The 13,899-nt window shown below is 48.0% G+C and overlaps 35 non-coding genes across 35 annotated transcripts; all 35 read right to left on the reverse strand.

Moving 5' to 3' along the window:
- Nucleotides 1-13: 13 nt before the first annotated feature.
- Nucleotides 14-85, reverse strand: TRNAP-AGG (transfer RNA proline (anticodon AGG)). Its single transcript has one exon. It is a non-coding gene; the product is annotated as a tRNA-Pro (tRNA).
- Nucleotides 86-481: 396 nt separating this feature from the next.
- On the reverse strand, nucleotides 482-553 carry TRNAP-CGG (transfer RNA proline (anticodon CGG)). Its single transcript has one exon. It is a non-coding gene; the product is annotated as a tRNA-Pro (tRNA).
- Nucleotides 554-692: 139 nt separating this feature from the next.
- On the reverse strand, nucleotides 693-764 carry TRNAP-UGG (transfer RNA proline (anticodon UGG)). The gene has a single exon. It is a non-coding gene; the product is annotated as a tRNA-Pro (tRNA).
- Nucleotides 765-1,055: 291 nt separating this feature from the next.
- On the reverse strand, nucleotides 1,056-1,127 carry TRNAP-AGG (transfer RNA proline (anticodon AGG)). Its single transcript has one exon. It is a non-coding gene; the product is annotated as a tRNA-Pro (tRNA).
- A 423-nt stretch (nucleotides 1,128-1,550) lies between these two features.
- TRNAP-CGG (transfer RNA proline (anticodon CGG)) lies at nucleotides 1,551-1,622 on the reverse strand. Its single transcript has one exon. It is a non-coding gene; the product is annotated as a tRNA-Pro (tRNA).
- Nucleotides 1,623-1,751: 129 nt separating this feature from the next.
- On the reverse strand, nucleotides 1,752-1,823 carry TRNAP-AGG (transfer RNA proline (anticodon AGG)). The gene has a single exon. It is a non-coding gene; the product is annotated as a tRNA-Pro (tRNA).
- Nucleotides 1,824-2,219: 396 nt separating this feature from the next.
- TRNAP-AGG (transfer RNA proline (anticodon AGG)) lies at nucleotides 2,220-2,291 on the reverse strand. Its single transcript has one exon. It is a non-coding gene; the product is annotated as a tRNA-Pro (tRNA).
- A 140-nt stretch (nucleotides 2,292-2,431) lies between these two features.
- TRNAP-UGG (transfer RNA proline (anticodon UGG)) lies at nucleotides 2,432-2,503 on the reverse strand. The gene has a single exon. It is a non-coding gene; the product is annotated as a tRNA-Pro (tRNA).
- Nucleotides 2,504-3,289: 786 nt separating this feature from the next.
- Nucleotides 3,290-3,361, reverse strand: TRNAP-CGG (transfer RNA proline (anticodon CGG)). Its single transcript has one exon. It is a non-coding gene; the product is annotated as a tRNA-Pro (tRNA).
- Nucleotides 3,362-3,500: 139 nt separating this feature from the next.
- TRNAP-UGG (transfer RNA proline (anticodon UGG)) lies at nucleotides 3,501-3,572 on the reverse strand. Its single transcript has one exon. It is a non-coding gene; the product is annotated as a tRNA-Pro (tRNA).
- A 283-nt stretch (nucleotides 3,573-3,855) lies between these two features.
- Nucleotides 3,856-3,927, reverse strand: TRNAP-AGG (transfer RNA proline (anticodon AGG)). The gene has a single exon. It is a non-coding gene; the product is annotated as a tRNA-Pro (tRNA).
- Nucleotides 3,928-4,350: 423 nt separating this feature from the next.
- On the reverse strand, nucleotides 4,351-4,422 carry TRNAP-AGG (transfer RNA proline (anticodon AGG)). The gene has a single exon. It is a non-coding gene; the product is annotated as a tRNA-Pro (tRNA).
- A 140-nt stretch (nucleotides 4,423-4,562) lies between these two features.
- Nucleotides 4,563-4,634, reverse strand: TRNAP-UGG (transfer RNA proline (anticodon UGG)). The gene has a single exon. It is a non-coding gene; the product is annotated as a tRNA-Pro (tRNA).
- A 291-nt stretch (nucleotides 4,635-4,925) lies between these two features.
- On the reverse strand, nucleotides 4,926-4,997 carry TRNAP-AGG (transfer RNA proline (anticodon AGG)). Its single transcript has one exon. It is a non-coding gene; the product is annotated as a tRNA-Pro (tRNA).
- Nucleotides 4,998-5,420: 423 nt separating this feature from the next.
- On the reverse strand, nucleotides 5,421-5,492 carry TRNAP-AGG (transfer RNA proline (anticodon AGG)). Its single transcript has one exon. It is a non-coding gene; the product is annotated as a tRNA-Pro (tRNA).
- Nucleotides 5,493-5,632: 140 nt separating this feature from the next.
- TRNAP-UGG (transfer RNA proline (anticodon UGG)) lies at nucleotides 5,633-5,704 on the reverse strand. The gene has a single exon. It is a non-coding gene; the product is annotated as a tRNA-Pro (tRNA).
- An 821-nt stretch (nucleotides 5,705-6,525) lies between these two features.
- TRNAP-CGG (transfer RNA proline (anticodon CGG)) lies at nucleotides 6,526-6,597 on the reverse strand. The gene has a single exon. It is a non-coding gene; the product is annotated as a tRNA-Pro (tRNA).
- Nucleotides 6,598-6,737: 140 nt separating this feature from the next.
- TRNAP-UGG (transfer RNA proline (anticodon UGG)) lies at nucleotides 6,738-6,809 on the reverse strand. The gene has a single exon. It is a non-coding gene; the product is annotated as a tRNA-Pro (tRNA).
- Nucleotides 6,810-7,100: 291 nt separating this feature from the next.
- Nucleotides 7,101-7,172, reverse strand: TRNAP-AGG (transfer RNA proline (anticodon AGG)). Its single transcript has one exon. It is a non-coding gene; the product is annotated as a tRNA-Pro (tRNA).
- Nucleotides 7,173-7,595: 423 nt separating this feature from the next.
- On the reverse strand, nucleotides 7,596-7,667 carry TRNAP-AGG (transfer RNA proline (anticodon AGG)). The gene has a single exon. It is a non-coding gene; the product is annotated as a tRNA-Pro (tRNA).
- Nucleotides 7,668-7,807: 140 nt separating this feature from the next.
- TRNAP-UGG (transfer RNA proline (anticodon UGG)) lies at nucleotides 7,808-7,879 on the reverse strand. The gene has a single exon. It is a non-coding gene; the product is annotated as a tRNA-Pro (tRNA).
- A 291-nt stretch (nucleotides 7,880-8,170) lies between these two features.
- TRNAP-AGG (transfer RNA proline (anticodon AGG)) lies at nucleotides 8,171-8,242 on the reverse strand. The gene has a single exon. It is a non-coding gene; the product is annotated as a tRNA-Pro (tRNA).
- Nucleotides 8,243-8,638: 396 nt separating this feature from the next.
- On the reverse strand, nucleotides 8,639-8,710 carry TRNAP-CGG (transfer RNA proline (anticodon CGG)). Its single transcript has one exon. It is a non-coding gene; the product is annotated as a tRNA-Pro (tRNA).
- A 139-nt stretch (nucleotides 8,711-8,849) lies between these two features.
- TRNAP-UGG (transfer RNA proline (anticodon UGG)) lies at nucleotides 8,850-8,921 on the reverse strand. The gene has a single exon. It is a non-coding gene; the product is annotated as a tRNA-Pro (tRNA).
- Nucleotides 8,922-9,212: 291 nt separating this feature from the next.
- TRNAP-AGG (transfer RNA proline (anticodon AGG)) lies at nucleotides 9,213-9,284 on the reverse strand. Its single transcript has one exon. It is a non-coding gene; the product is annotated as a tRNA-Pro (tRNA).
- Nucleotides 9,285-9,919: 635 nt separating this feature from the next.
- On the reverse strand, nucleotides 9,920-9,991 carry TRNAP-UGG (transfer RNA proline (anticodon UGG)). Its single transcript has one exon. It is a non-coding gene; the product is annotated as a tRNA-Pro (tRNA).
- Nucleotides 9,992-10,494: 503 nt separating this feature from the next.
- Nucleotides 10,495-10,566, reverse strand: TRNAP-AGG (transfer RNA proline (anticodon AGG)). The gene has a single exon. It is a non-coding gene; the product is annotated as a tRNA-Pro (tRNA).
- A 205-nt stretch (nucleotides 10,567-10,771) lies between these two features.
- On the reverse strand, nucleotides 10,772-10,843 carry TRNAP-AGG (transfer RNA proline (anticodon AGG)). The gene has a single exon. It is a non-coding gene; the product is annotated as a tRNA-Pro (tRNA).
- Nucleotides 10,844-11,239: 396 nt separating this feature from the next.
- On the reverse strand, nucleotides 11,240-11,311 carry TRNAP-AGG (transfer RNA proline (anticodon AGG)). The gene has a single exon. It is a non-coding gene; the product is annotated as a tRNA-Pro (tRNA).
- Nucleotides 11,312-11,946: 635 nt separating this feature from the next.
- On the reverse strand, nucleotides 11,947-12,018 carry TRNAP-UGG (transfer RNA proline (anticodon UGG)). The gene has a single exon. It is a non-coding gene; the product is annotated as a tRNA-Pro (tRNA).
- A 414-nt stretch (nucleotides 12,019-12,432) lies between these two features.
- TRNAP-CGG (transfer RNA proline (anticodon CGG)) lies at nucleotides 12,433-12,504 on the reverse strand. Its single transcript has one exon. It is a non-coding gene; the product is annotated as a tRNA-Pro (tRNA).
- A 139-nt stretch (nucleotides 12,505-12,643) lies between these two features.
- TRNAP-UGG (transfer RNA proline (anticodon UGG)) lies at nucleotides 12,644-12,715 on the reverse strand. Its single transcript has one exon. It is a non-coding gene; the product is annotated as a tRNA-Pro (tRNA).
- A 291-nt stretch (nucleotides 12,716-13,006) lies between these two features.
- On the reverse strand, nucleotides 13,007-13,078 carry TRNAP-AGG (transfer RNA proline (anticodon AGG)). Its single transcript has one exon. It is a non-coding gene; the product is annotated as a tRNA-Pro (tRNA).
- A 423-nt stretch (nucleotides 13,079-13,501) lies between these two features.
- Nucleotides 13,502-13,573, reverse strand: TRNAP-AGG (transfer RNA proline (anticodon AGG)). Its single transcript has one exon. It is a non-coding gene; the product is annotated as a tRNA-Pro (tRNA).
- A 140-nt stretch (nucleotides 13,574-13,713) lies between these two features.
- Nucleotides 13,714-13,785, reverse strand: TRNAP-AGG (transfer RNA proline (anticodon AGG)). Its single transcript has one exon. It is a non-coding gene; the product is annotated as a tRNA-Pro (tRNA).
- Nucleotides 13,786-13,899: the final 114 nt, after the last annotated feature.

The raw sequence follows: 13,899 nt of genomic DNA on the forward strand, positions 1-13,899 counted from the left end.
GCTCTCAAAAGGTGGGCTTGTCCGGGATTTGAACCCGGGTCCTCTCGCACCCTAAGCGAGAATCATACCCCTAGACCAACGAGCCGAGCTGAGACAGCACCAAAAGGACGTTTGCCAACACCAACGAGCCAAGCTGAGACAACGTCAAAAGGCCGTTTGCCAACACCAAATTTATTCACAGGACTGCTGCTGTCAGAAAACAAACAAGGAGAAGACTAAAGATAGCTCACGGAATGATAAGGTTGGGAAGGAACCCTAAGTGAGGATCATACCCCTAGACCAATGAGTCGACACAGCGTTTCCACTGAAGACAGCATTGGCAGGTTTTCACTTCTACAATGCTCAGAGTTGAATTAAGGTAACCAAAAAGTAAAGTCTTCTCCGAAAACACCACTGTCCGTGATTTAAAGCAAACTGCTCTAGTAAACAGCAGATTAAACCGATTTATGAGAGGTGAGGGCGGCAAATGAAGGTGGTGACAGGGCTCGTCCGGGATTCGAACCCGGGGCCTCTCGCACCCGAAGCGAGAATCATACCTCTAGACCAACGAGCCAGAATTCTGCCATACTCCTGAGGCTTGTCAGGTACTTTTGCCTTGGCAGATTTGCAAAAATCCTTTGGGTGGAGGCTTACTATGGGCATGTTGACAAGAGGTGAGAAAAAGGAGAAAGGTCACTCCTCAGGAAAAGCTAGGGCTCGTTCGGGATTTGAACCCGAGACCTCTCGCACCCAAAGCGAGAATCATACCCCTAGACCAACGAGCCAGAGGTGGCAGCTGCTGGTTTCCTTCCTATGCTGACTTTGACCTCTCAAAGTATGCTGCCATGTGGGGAGCTTGCTTGGCACCTACAGAGGCAAATATCAATCTCTAATGGATCATCTGCATAAAAGTCCATTCAGAATAATAGACAATTAAAATAAAAGAAAGGCACTTTGCAAGCATTACATGTATTGCATAAGCCAGTGAGGGGTTGGACACTGGTGCCAGAAAACACACAAGGAGAAGACTACATGCTACTCATGGAACTGGATGAGCAGGAATGCTCTCAAAAGGTGGGCTCGTCCGGGATTTGAACCCGGGACCTCTCGCACCCTAAGCGAGAATCATACCCCTAGACCAACGAGCCAAGCTGAGACAGCTTCAAAAGGCCGTTTGCCAACACCAACGAGCCAAGCTGAGACAGCGTCGAATGGCCGTTTGTCAACACCAAATTTATTCACACACAGGACTGAGAAGGACAGAAGTTCCACACCGCTGTTGTCAGAAAACAAACAAGGAGAAGACTAAAGATAGCTCACGGAATGATAAGGTTGGGAAGGAACCCTAAGTGAGGATCATACCCCTAGACCAATGAGTCGACACAGCGTTTCCACTGAAGACAGCATTGGCAGGTTTTCACTTCTACAATGCTCAGAGTTGAATTAAGGTAACCAAAAAGTAAAGTCTTCTCCGGAAACACCTCTGTCCGTGACTTAAAGCAAACCGCTCTGGAAAAGAGCAGATGAAACCGATTTATGAGAGGTGAGGGCGGTAAATGAAGGTGGTGACAGGGCTCGTCCGGAATTCGAACCCGGGGCCTCTCGCACCCGAAGCGAGAATCATACCACTAGACCAACGAGCCAGAATTCTGCCATACTCCTGAGGCGTGTCAGGTACTTTTGTCTTGGCAGACACTGGTGCCAGAAAACACACAAGTAGAAGACTACATGCTACTCATGGAACTGGATGAGCAGGAATGCTCTCAAAAGGTGGGCTCGTCCGGGATTTGAACCCAGGACCTCTCGCACCCTAAGCGAGAATCATACCCCTAGACCAACGAGCCAAGCAGAGACAGCACTAAAAGGACGTTTGCCAACACCAACGAGCCAAGCTGAGACAACGTCGAAAGGCCGTTTGCCAACACCAAATTTATTCACAGGACTGCTGCTGTCAGAAAACAAACAAGGAGAAGACTAAAGATAGCTCACGGAATGATAAGGTTGGGAAGGAACCCTAAGTGAGGATCATACCCCTAGACCAATGAGTTGACACAGCGTTTCCACTGAAGACAGCATTGGCAGGTTTTCACTTCTACAATGCTCAGAGTTGAATTAAGGTAACCAAAAAGTAAAGTCTTCTCCGAAAACACCACTGTCCGTGATTTAAAGCAAACTGCTCTGGTAAACAGCAGATTAATCCGATTTATGAGAGGTGAGGGCGGCAAATGAAGGTGGTGACAGGGCTCATCAGGGATTCGAACCCGGGGCCTCTCGCACCCTAAGCGAGAATCATTCCTCTAGACCAACGAGCCAGAATTCTGCCATACTCCTGAGGCGTGTCAGGTACTTTTGTCTTGGCAGATTTGCAAAAAATCCATTCGGTGGAGGCTTACTAGGGGCATGTTGACAAGAGGTGAGAAAAAGGAGAAAGGTCACTCCTCAGGAAAAACCAGGGCTCGTCCGGGATTTGAACCCGGGACCTCTCGCACCCAAAGCGAGAATCATACCCCTAGACCAACGAGCCAGAGGTGGCAGCTGCTGGTTTCCTTCCTATGCTGACTTTGACCTCTCAAAGTATGCTGCCATGTGGAGAGCTTGCTTGGCACCTACAGAGGCAAATATCAATCTCTAATGGATCATCTGCATAAAAGTCCATTCAGAATGATAGACAATTAAAATAAAAGAAAGACACTTTGCAAGCATTACATGTATTGCATAAGCCAGTGAGGGGTTGGACACTGGTGCCAGAAAACACACAAGGAGAAGACTACATGCTACTCATGGAACTGGATGAGCAGGAATGCTCTCAACAGGTGGGCTCGTCCGGGATTTGAACCCGGGACCTCTCGCACCCTAAGCGAGAATCATACCACTAGAACAAGAAGCCAAGCTGAGACAGCTTCAAAAGGCGGTGTGCCAACACCAACGAGCCAAGCTGAGACAGCGTCGAACGGCCGTTTGTCAACACCAAATTTATTCACACACAGGACTGAGAAGGACAGAAGTTCCACACCGCTGTTGTCAGAAAACAAACAAGGAGAAGACTAAAGATAGCTCACGGAATGATAAGGTTGGGAAGGAACCCTAAGTGAGGATCATACCCCTAGACCAATGAGTCGACACAGCGTTTCCACTGAAGACAGCATTGGCAGGTTTTCACTTCTACAATGCTCAGAGTTGAATTAAGGTAACCAAAAAGTAAAGTCTTCTCCGAAAACACCTCTGTCCGTGATTTAAAGCAAACCGCTCTGGTAAACAGCAGATGAAACCGATTTATGAGAGGTGAGGGCGGCAAATGAAGGCGGTGACAGGGCTCGTCCGGGATTCGAACACGGGGCCTCTCGCACCCGAAGCGAGAATCATACCTCTAGACCAACGAGCCAGAATTCTGCCATACTCCTGAGGCGTGTCAGGTACTTTTGCCTTGGCAGATTTGCAAAAATCCTTTGGGTGGAGGCTTACTATGGGCATGTTGACAAGAGGTGAGAAAAAGGAGAAAGGTCACTCCTCAGGAAAAGCTAGGGCTCGTTCGGGATTTGAACCCGAGACCTCTCGCACCCAAAGCGAGAATCATACCCCTAGACCAACGAGCCAGAGGTGGCAGCTCCTTCCTATGCTGACTTTGACCTCTCAAAGTATGCTGCCATGTGGGGAGCTTGCTTGGCACCTACAGAGGCAAATATCAATCTCTAATGGATCATCTGCATAAAAGTCCATTCAGAATAATAGACAATTAAAATAAAAGAAAGGCACTTTGCAAGCATTACATGTATTGCATAAGCCAGTGAGGGGTTGGACACTGGTGCCAGAAAACACACAAGGAGAAGACTACATGCTACTCATGGAACTGGATGAGCAGGAATGCTCTCAAAAGGTGGGCTCGTCCGGGATTTGAACCCGGGACCTCTCGCACCCTAAGCGAGAATCATAACCCTAGACCAACGAGCCAAGCTGAGACAGCTTCAAAAGGCCGTTTGCCAACACCAACGAGCCAAGCTGAGACAGCGTCGAATGGCCGTTTGTCAACACCAAATTTATTCACACACAGGACTGAGAAGGACAGAAGTTCCACACCGCTGTTGTCAGAAAACAAACAAGGAGAAGACTAAAGATAGCTCACGGAATGATAAGGTTGGGAAGGAACCCTAAGTGAGGATCATACCCCTAGACCAATGAGTCGACACAGCGTTTCCACTGAAGACAGCATTGGCAGGTTTTCACTTCTACAATGCTCAGAGTTGAATTAAGGTAACCAAAAAGTAAAGTCATCTCCGAAAACACCTCTGTCCGTGATTTAAAGCAAACCGCTCTGGTAAACAGCAGATTAAACCGATTTATGAGAGGTGAGGGCGGCAAATGAAGGTGGTGACAGGGCTCATCAGGGATTCGAACCCGGGGCCTCTCGCACCCTAAGCGAGAATCATTCCTCTAGACCAACGAGCCAGAATTCTGCCATACTCCTGAGGCGTGTCAGGTACTTTTGTCTTGGCAGATTTGCAAAAAATCCATTGGGTGGAGGCTTACTATGGGCATGTTGACAAGAGGTGAGAAAAAGGAGAAAGGTCACTCCTCAGGAAAAACCAGGGCTCGTCCGGGATTTGAACCCGGGACCTCTCGCACCCAAAGCGAGAATCATACCCCTAGACCAACGAGCCAGAGGTGGCAGCTGCTGGTTTCCTTCCTATGCTGACTTTGACCTCTCAAAGTATGCTGCCATGTGGAGAGCTTGCTTGGCACCTACAGAGGCAAATATCAATCTCTAATGGATCATCTGCATAAAAGTCCATTCAGAATGATAGACAATTAAAATAAAAAAAAGGCACTTTGCAAGCATTACATGTAATGCATAAGCCAGTGAGGGGTTGGACACTGGTGCCAGAAAACACACAAGGAGAAAACTACATGCTACTCATGGAACTGGATGAGCAGGAATGCTCTCAAAAGGTGGGCTCGTCCGGGATTTGAACCCGGGACCTCTCGCACCCTAAGCGAGAATCATACCCCTAGACCAACGAGCCAAGCTGAGACAGCTTCAAAAGGCCGTTTGCCAACACCAACGAGCCAAGCTGAGACAGCGTCGAATGGCCGTTTGTCAACACCAAATTTATTCACACACAGGACTGAGAAGGACAGAAGTTCCACACCGCTGTTGTCAGAAAACAAACAAGGAGAAGACTAAAGATAGCTCACGGAATGATAAGGTTGGGAAGGAACCCTAAGTGAGGATCATACCCCTAGACCAATGAGTCGACACAGCGTTTCCACTGAAGACAGCATTGGCAGGTTTTCACTTCTACAATGCTCAGAGTTGAATTAAGGTAACCAAAAAGTAAAGTCTTCTCCGAAAACACCTCTGTCCGTGATTTAAAGCAAACCGCTCTGGTAAACAGCAGATTAAACCGATATATGAGAGGTGAGGGCGGCAAATGAAGGTGGTGACAGGGCTCATCAGGGATTCGAACCCGGGGCCTCTCGCACCCTAAGCGAGAATCATTCCTCTAGACCAACGAGCCAGATTTCTGCCATACTCCTGAGGCGTGTCAGGTACTTTTGTCTTGGCAGATTTGCTAAAAATCCATTGGGTGGAGGCTTACTATGGGCATGTTGACAAGAGGTGAGAAAAAGGAGAAAGGTCACTCCTCAGGAAAAACCAGGGCTCGTCCGGGATTTGAACCCGGGACCTCTCGCACCCAAAGCGAGAATCATACCCCTTGACCAACAAGCCAGAGGTGGCAGCTGCTGGTTTCCTTCCTATGCTGACTTTGACCTCTCAAAGTATGCTGCCATGTGGAGAGCTTGCTTGGCACCTACAGAGGCAAATATCAATCTCTAATGGATCATCTGCATAAAAGTCCATTCAGAATGATAGACAATTAAAATAAAAGAAAGACACTTTGCAAGCATTACATGTATTGCATAAGCCAGTGAGGGGTTGGACACTGGTGCCAGAAAACACACAAGGAGAAGACTACATGCTACTCATGGAACCTACAGAGGCAAATATCAATCTCTAATGGATCATCTGCATAAAAGTCCATTCAGAATGATAGACAATTAAAATAAAAGAAAGGCACTTTGCAAGCATTACATGTATTGCATAAGCCAGTGAGGGGTTGGACACTGGTGCCAGAAAACACACAAGGAGAAGACTACATGCTACAGCACCAAAAGGACGTTTGCCAACACCAACGAGCCAAGCTGAGACAACGTCGAAAGGCCGTTTGCCAACACCAAATTTATTCACAGGACTGCTGCTGTCAGAAAACAAACAAGGAGAAGACTAAAGATAGCTCACGGAATGATAAGGATGGGAAGGAACCCTAAGTGAGGATCATACCCCTAGACCAATGAGTCGACACAGCGTTTCCACTGAAGACAGCATTGGCAGGTTTTCACTTCTACAATCCTCAGAGTTGAAATAAGGTAACCAAAAAGTAAATTCTTCTCCGAAAACACCTCTGTCCGTGATTTAAAGCAAACCGCTCTGGTAAACAGCAGATGAAACCGATTTATGAGAGGTGAGGGCGGCAAATGAAGGTGGTGACAGGGCTCGTCCGGGATTCGAACCCGGGGCCTCTCGCACCCGAAGCGAGAATCATACCTCTAGACCAACGAGCCAGAATTCTGCCATACTCCTGAGGCGTGTCAGGTACTTTTGTCTTGGCAGATTTGCAAAAAATCCATTGGGTGGAGGCTTACTATGGGCATGTTGACAAGAGGTGAGAAAAAGGAGAAAGGTCACTCCTCAGGAAAAGCTAGGGCTCGTTCGGGATTTGAACCCGAGACCTCTCGCACCCAAAGCGAGAATCATACCCCTAGACCAACGAGCCAGAGGTGGCAGCTGCTGGTTTCCTTACTATGCTGACTTTGACCTCTCAAAGTATGCTGCCATGTGGGGAGCTTGCTTGGCACCTACAGAGGCAAATATCAATCTCTAATGGATCATCTGCATAAAAGTCCATTCAGAATAATAGACAATTAAAATAAAAGAAAGGCACTTTGCAAGCATTACATGTATTGCATAAGCCAGTGAGGGGTTGGACACTGGTGCCAGAAAACACACAAGGAGAAGACTACATGCTACTCATGGAACTGGATGAGCAGGAATGCTCTCAAAAGGTGGGCTCGTCCGGGATTTGAACCCGGGACCTCTCGCACCCTAAGCGAGAATCATACCCCTAGACCAACGAGCCAAGCTGAGACAGCTTCAAAAGGCCGTTTGCCAACACCAACGAGCCAAGCTGAGACAGCGTCGAATGGCCGTTTGTCAACACCAAATTTATTCACACACAGGACTGAGAAGGACAGAAGTTCCACACCGCTGTTGTCAGAAAACAAACAAGGAGAAGACTAAAGATAGCTCACGGAATGATAAGGTTGGGAAGGAACCCTAAGTGAGGATCATACCCCTAGACCAATGAGTCGACACAGCGTTTCCACTGAAGACAGCATTGGCAGGTTTTCACTTCTACAATGCTCAGAGTTGAATTAAGGTAACCAAAAAGTAAAGTCTTCTCCGAAAACACCTCTGTCCGTGATTTAAAGCAAACCGCTCTGGTAAACAGCAGATTAAACCGATTTATGAGAGGTGATTGCGGCAAATGAAGGTGGTGACAGGGCTCATCAGGGATTCGAACCCGGGGCCTCTCGCACCCTAAGCGAGAATCATTCCTCTAGACCAACGAGCCAGATTTCTGCCATACTCCTGAGGCGTGTCAGGTACTTTTGTCTTGGCAGATTTGCAAAAAATCCATTGGGTGGAGGCTTACTATGGGCATGTTGACAAGAGGTGAGAAAAAGGAGAAAGGTCACTCCTCAGGAAAAACCGGGGCTCGTCCGGGATTTGAACCCGGGACCTCTCGCACCCAAAGCGAGAATCATACCCCTAGACCAACGAGCCAGAGGTGGCAGCTGCTGGTTTCCTTCCTATGCTGACTGTGACCTCTCAAAGTATGCTGCCATGTGGAGAGCTTGCTTGGCACCTACAGAGGCAAATATCAATCTCTAAGGGTTCATCTGCATAAAAGTCCATTCAGAGTGATAGACAATTAAAATAAAAGATAGGCATTTTGCAAGCATTACATGTATTGCATAAGCCAGTGAGGGGTTGGACACTGGTGCCAGAAAACACACAAGGAGAAGACTACATGCTACTCATGGAACTGGATGAGCAGGAATGCTCTCAAAAGGTGGGCTCGTCCGGGATTTGAACCCGGGACCTCTCGCACCCTAAGCGAGAATCATACCCCTAGACCAACGAGCCAAGCTGAGACAGCACCAAAAGGACGTTTGCCAACACCAACGAGCCAAGCTGAGACAACGTCGAAAGGCCGTTTGCCAACACCAAATTTATTCACAGGACTGCTGCTGTCAGAAAACAAACAAGGAGAAGACTAAAGATAGCTCACGGAATGATAAGGATGGGAAGGAACCCTAAGTGAGGATCATACCCCTAGACCAATGAGTCGACACAGCGTTTCCACTGAAGACAGCATTGGCAGGTTTTCACTTCTACAATGCTCAGAGTTGAATTAAGGTAACCAAAAAGTAAAGTCTTCTCCGAAAACACCTCTGTCCGTGATTTAAAGCAAACCGCTCTGGTAAATAGCAGATGAAACCGATTCATGAGAGGTTAGGGCGGCAAATGAAGGCGGTGACAGGGCTCGTCCGGGATTCGAACCCGGGGCCTCTCGCACCCGAAGCGAGAATCATACCTCTAGACCAACGAGCCAGAATTCTGCCATACTCCTGAGGCGTGTCAGGTACTTTTGCCTTGGCAGATTTGCAAAAATCCATTGGGTGGAGGTTTACTATGGGCATGTTGACAAGAGGTGAGAAAAAGGAGAAAGGTCACTCCTCAGGAAAAGCTAGGGCTCGTTCGGGATTTGAACCCGAAACCTCTCGCACCCAAAGCGAGAATCATACCCCTAGACCAACGAGCCAGAGGTGGCAGCTGCTGGTTTCCTTCCTATGCTGACTTTGACCTCTCAAAGTATGCTGCCATGTGGGGAGCTTGCTTGGCACCTACAGAGGCAAATATCAATCTCTAATGGATCATCTGCATAAAAGTCCATTCAGAATGATAGACAATTAAAATAAAAGAAAGGCACTTTGCAAGCATTACATGTATTGCATAAGCCAGTGAGGGGTTGGACACTGGTGCCAGAAAACACACAAGGAGAAGACTACATGCTACTCATGGAACTGGATGAGCAGGAATGCTCTCAAAAGGTGGGCTCGTCCGGGATTTGAACCCGGGACCTCTCGCACCCTAAGCGAGAATCATACCCCTAGACCAACGAGCCAAGCTGAGACAGCTTCAAAAGGCCGTTTGCCAACACCAACGAGCCAAGCTGAGACAGCGTCGAATGGCCGTTTGTCAACACCAAATTTATTCACACACAGGACTGAGAAGGACAGAAGTTCCACACCGCTGTTGTCAGAAAACAAACAAGGAGAAGACTAAAGATAGCTCACGGAATGATAAGGTTGGGAAGGAACCCTAAGTGAGGATCATACCCCTAGACCAATGAGTCGACACAGCGTTTCCACTGAAGACAGCATTGGCAGGTTTTCACTTCTACAATGCTCAGAGTTGAATTAAGGTAACCAAAAAGTAAAGTCTTCTCCGAAAACACCTCTGTCCGTGATTTAAAGCAAACCGCTCTGGTAAACAGCAGATTAAACCGATTTATGAGAGGTGATTGCGGCAAATGAAGGTGGTGACAGGGCTCATCAGGGATTCGAACCCGGGGCCTCTCGCACCCTAAGCGAGAATCATTCCTCTAGACCAACGAGCCAGATTTCTGCCATACTCCTGAGGCGTGTCAGGTACTTTTGTCTTGGCAGATTTGCAAAAAATCCATTGGGTGGAGGCTTACTATGGGCATGTTGACAAGAGGTGAGAAAAAGGAGAAAGGTCACTCCTCAGGAAAAACCAGGGCTCGTCCGGGATTTGAACCCGGGACCTCTCGCACCCAAAGCGAGAATCATACCCCTAGACCAACGAGCCAGAGGTGGCAGCTGCTGGTTTCCTTCCTATGCTGACTGTGACCTCTCAAAGTATGCTGCCATGTGGAGAGCTTTCTTGGCACCTACAGAGGCAAATATCAATCTCTAAGGGTTCATCTGCATAAAAGTCCATTCAGAGTGATAGACAATTAAAATAAAAGATAGGCACTTTGCAAGCATTACATGTATTGCATAAGCCAGTGAGGGGTTGGACACTGGTGCCAGAAAACACACAAGGAGAAGACTACATGCTACTCATGGAACTGGATGAGCAGGAATGCTCTCAAAAGGTGGGCTCGTCCGGGATTTGAACCCGGGACCTCTCGCACCCTAAGCGAGAATCATACCCCTAGACCAACAATTAAAATAAAAGAAAGGCACTTTGCAAGCATTACATGTATTGCATAAGCCAGTGAGGGGTTGGACACTGGTGCCAGAAAACACACAAGGAGAAGACTACATGCTACTCATGGAACTGGATGAGCAGGAATGCTCTCAAAAGGTGGGCTCGTCCGGGATTTGAACCCGGGACCTCTCGCACCCTAAGCGAGAATCATACCCCTAGACCAACGAGCCAAGCTGAGACAGCTTCAAAAGGCCGTTTGCCAACACCAACGAGCCAAGCTGAGACAGCGTCGAATGGCCGTTTGTCAACACCAAATTTATTCACACACAGGACTGAGAAGGACAGAAGTTCCACACCGCTGTTGTCAGAAAACAAACAAGGAGAAGACTACATGCTACTCATGGAACTGGATGAGCAGGAATGCTCTCAAAAGGTGGGCTCGTCCGGGATTTGAACCCGGGACCTCTCGCACCCTAAGCGAGAATCATACCCCTAGACCAACGAGCCAAGCTGAGACAGCACCAAAAGGACGTTTGCCAACACCAACGAGCCAAGCTGAGACAACGTCGAAAGGCCGTTTGCCAACACCAAATTTATTCACAGGACTGCTGCTGTCAGAAAACAAACAAGGAGAAGACTAAAGATAGCTCACGGAATGATAAGGATGGGAAGGAACCCTAAGTGAGGATCATACCCCTAGACCAATGAGTCGACACAGCGTTTCCACTGAAGACAGCATTGGCAGGTTTTCACTTCTACAATGCTCAGAGTTGAATTAGGGTAACCAAAAAGTAAAGTCTTCTCCGAAAACACCTCTGTCCGTGATTTAAAGCAAACCGCTCTGGTAAATAGCAGATGAAACCGATTTATGAGAGGTGAGGGCGGCAAATGAAGACGGTGACAGGGCTCGTCCGGGATTCGAACCCGGGGCCTCTCGCACCCTAAGCGAGAATCATACCCCTAGACCAACGAGCCGAGCTGAGACAGCACCAAAAGGACGTTTGCCATCACCAACGAGCCAAGCTGAGACAGCGTCGAATGGCCGTTTGTCAACACCAAATTTATTCACACACAGGACTGAGAAGGACAGAAGTTCCACACCGCTGTTGTCAGAAAACAAACAAGGAGAAGACTAAAGATAGCTCACGGAATGATAAGGTTGGGAAGGAACCCTAAGTGAGGATCATACCCCTAGACCAATGAGTCGACACAGCGTTTCCACTGAAGACAGCATTGGCAGGTTTTCACTTCTACAATGCTCAGAGTTGAATTAAGGTAACCAAAAAGTAAAGTCTTCTCCGAAAACACCTCTGTCCGTGATTTAAAGCAAACCGCTCTGGTAAACAGCAGATTAAACCGATTTATGAGAGGTGAGGGCGGCAAATGAAGGTGGTGACAGGGCTCATCAGGGATTCGAACCCGGGGCCTCTCGCACCCTAAGCGAGAATCATTACTCTAGACCAACGAGCCAGATTTCTGCCATACTCCTGAGGCGTGTCAGGTACTTTTGTCTTGGCAGATTTGCAAAAAATCCATTGGGTGGAGGCTTACTATGGGCATGTTGACAAGAGGTGAGAAAAAGGAGAAAGGTCACTCCTCAGGAAAAACCAGGGCTCGTTCGGGATTTGAACCCGAGACCTCTCGCACCCAAAGCGAGAATCATACCCCTAGACAAACGAGCCAGAGGTGGCAGCTGCTGGTTTCCTTCCTATGCTGACTTTGACCTCTCAAAGTATGCTGCCATGTGTCAACACCAAATTTATTCACACACAGGACTGAGAAGGACAGAAGTTCCACACCGCTGTTGTCAGAAAACAAACAAGGAGAAGACTAAAGATAGCTCACTGAATGATAAGGTTGGGAAGGAACCCTAAGTGAGGATCATACCCCTAGACCAATGAGTCGACACAGCGTTTCCACTGAAGACAGCATTGGCAGGTTTTCACTTCTACAATGCTCAGAGTTGAATTAAGGTAACCAAAAAGTAAAGTCTTCTCCGAAAACACCTCTGTCCGTGATTTAAAGCAAACCGCTCTGGTAAACAGCAGATGAAACCGATTTATGAGAGGTGAGGGCGGCAAATGAAGGCGTTGACAGGGCTCGTCCGGGATTCGAACCCGGGGTCTCTCGCACCCGAAGCGAGAATCATACCTCTAGACCAACGAGCCAGAATTCTGCCATACTCCTGAGGCGTGTCAGGTACTTTTGCCTTGGCAGATTTGCAAAAATCCATTGGGTGGAGGCTTATTATGGGCATGTTGACAAGAGGTGAGAAAAAGGAGAAAGGTCACTCCTCAGGAAAAGCTAGGGCTCGTTCGGGATTTGAACCCGAGACCTCTCGCACCCAAAGCGAGAATCATACCCCTAGACCAACGAGCCAGAGGCGGCAGCTGCTGGTTTCCTTCCTATGCTGACTTTGACCTCTCAAAGTATGCTGCCATGTGGGGAGCTTGCTTGGCACCTACAGAGGCAAATATCAATCTCTAATGGATCATCTGCATAAAAGTCCATTCAGAATGATAGACAAATAAAATAAAAGAAAGGCGCTTTGCAGTAATTACATGTATTGCATAAGCCAGTGAGGGGTTGAACACTGGTGCCAGAAAACACACAAGGAGAAGACTACATGCTACTCATGGAACTGGATGAGCAGGAATGCTCTCAAAAGGTGGGCTTGTCCGGGATTTGAACCCGGAACCTCTCGCACCCTAAGCGAGAATCATACCCCTAGACCAACGAGCCAAGCTGCGACAGCTTCAAAAGGCCGTTTGCCAACACCAACGAGCCAAGCTGAGACAGCGTCGAATGGCCGTTTGTCAACACCAAATTTATTCACACACAGGACTGAGAAGGACAGAAGTTCCACACCGCTGTTGTCAGAAAACAAACAAGGAGAAGACTAAAGATAGCTCACGGAATGATAAGGTTGGGAAGGAACCCTAAGTGAGGATCATACCCCTAGACCAATGAGTCGACACAGCGTTTCCACTGAAGACAGCATTGGCAGGTTTTCACTTCTACAATGCTCAGAGTTGAATTAAGGTAACCAAAAAGTAAAGTCTTCTCCGAAAACACCTCTGTCCGTGATTTAAAGCAAACCGCTCTGGTAAACAGCAGATTAATCCGATTTATGAGAGGTGAGGGCGGCAAATGAAGGTGGTGACAGGGCTCATCAGGGATTCGAACCCAGGGCCTCTCGCACCCTAAGCGAGAATCATTCCTCTAGACCAACGAGCCAGAATTCTGCCATACTCCTGAGGCGTGTCAGGTACTTTTGTCTTGGCAGATTTGCAAAAAATCCATTGGGTGGAGGCTTACTAGGGGCATGTTGACAAGAGGTGAGAAAAAGGAGAAAGGTCACTCCTCAGGAAAAACCAGGGCTCGTCCGGGATTTGAACCCGGGACCTCTCGCACCCTAAGCGAGAATCATACCCCTAGACCAACGAGCCAGAGGTGGCAGCTGCTGGTTTCCTTCCTATGCTGACTTTGACCTCTCAAAGTATGCTGCCATGTGGAGAGCTTGCTTGGCACCTACAGAGGCAAATATCAATCTCTAATGGATC

Source organism: Hyla sarda, chromosome 6, assembly GCF_029499605.1.
Source record: "Hyla sarda isolate aHylSar1 chromosome 6, aHylSar1.hap1, whole genome shotgun sequence".
NCBI lineage: Eukaryota > Metazoa > Chordata > Amphibia > Anura > Hylidae > Hyla > Hyla sarda.